This window comes from Echinops telfairi, unplaced genomic scaffold (assembly GCF_000313985.2).
Source record: "Echinops telfairi isolate 266 unplaced genomic scaffold, ASM31398v2 ScPeMD7_3;HRSCAF=10, whole genome shotgun sequence".
In the NCBI taxonomy this organism is placed as follows: Eukaryota; Metazoa; Chordata; class Mammalia; order Afrosoricida; family Tenrecidae; genus Echinops; species Echinops telfairi.
Genome location: NW_022103899.1, coordinates 28,784,516 through 28,786,240, shown reverse-complemented (window position 1 = coordinate 28,786,240; position 1,725 = coordinate 28,784,516).

The window sequence follows — 1,725 nt, the reverse complement described above, 5'->3', positions numbered from 1 at the left end:
GTGGTTACAAATTGGGCTGCTAATAGCAAGTCAGCAGTTTAAAACTACCCAGCAACTTGTCACAGGAGAAAGACGGGGCTTTCTACTCCCATAAAGAGTTAGTCTCAAAACCTCATAGGGGCCATTGAGGTGGAGTAATGGGGTTCTGTACGTCAAATACTTTCTCATTTCAGAGGAAAGGCTACTGTGCAGACAGAGATTTGACATAAATGAAAACACAGCTATCATGCTTTAGTGCCCTCAAAAAGAACAAACTCAGAGGACAAGAAAGGGCTTCGCTGGGGGGCTTACAGTGCTTGAGGCCTGGAATTTAAGCTTGGACCACTGTCTGCAGGTAGCGATTTTATTTTTAACTAATTCAAAATAGCAGCTCAATAAAAGTTAACTCTTGCTCTATTACATGTTAATGGAAAACTCAAAATACTTTGTTTTCTTTATGGTTGCTTATTGGAATATTTTATACCTACTTGTTTAACCTTAGGAAGAACCCTGATAAGGGGAGTGGTTAATCGCATTTCAATGAGAAATGTCAAGAAAATTTTTCATCAGCGTTCAAACAAAACATTGGAATTCAACCCAATGCACGTGATTTTTGTAAACAAAAGCAGTTCAGTCACTCGGTGTTAGTTGGCATTGCTAGTACGCATTGTTTAAATCTTTTGCAGCTGTGTACCAAGCGTTTTGCTATAATTTTCTTAGTTTTTGTAGCTTTTTATACTGTTTTTATATAAAAAATATGGGTCCTAAGAAAGTGTTTTGAAAAGAATCATCATGATAAGGAACTGGTTATCCATGTTATCGATATTGTTGCTGATAATTTATTAAATCCTTTTAAGCAAACAGTTAAGGAAATGCCAACAGCAGACCACATTACACAGATTTTTTTTTAAGAGAAAGCCAGGCAGGTCCTAGTGAAAAAAAGGCAAAGCAGGGAAAAAAAGTCCTGAAAAGCAGCTACCAGTTGATTTTATGGAAGGGGCCTCCCTTTCCAAACAATGACTCTCTGTCCATACCTCCTCTCCACATCCCAGTCCACAGATCCAGATCCTCATCAATCTCAAGGTATGGGCCATAATGTAGTTGTTAAAGACTTTTAAAATGTTGTGTTTCTTATTTAAATTATGTTATTTAAAAAAATTATATTATTTAATTCTAAACTTATTTAGTTTGAAATTTATGTGTCATGTTTTGGATAAAAAGGGAAGGTTAGGGTAAAAACTTGGTGGTTGAGAATGGATTAATCCATTTTGTTCTTTCTTTTCTTTCTTTTTTTTTTCATTTTGTTCTTTCTTATGGGAGAAACTGATTCAGAACTTGACTCCATCGCATCTCGACGCTCCTTCTAGAATAGATTAGTGTCAAGGTCCAGGGTTCTACTGTACATTTTCCTACACACCGAAAAATTTACCAGACTTCATGATACAGGTTTACTATAAAATTAACCATTTACCAGTCGGTTATACTAGAACCACCACTGCACTCAACTGAAGAGAACTCTAAAGACTTGACAGGCTGCTTCGTGTGCCCTGGCGTAGATGACTCTGCCTGTTCTCCTTAGTTCAACTACGGGAGTTGACATTAGGTTCAATCCTCACATTTTCTAACTACCACTGAGTCACAGACTTCCACAGCCATGTATACAACTCTCTTCACAGTATTTACTAATTAAGCTTGTTTTGTGATCCACAAGGAGAATAAACACAGTTCTTAAAAAAAAAAAAAAAA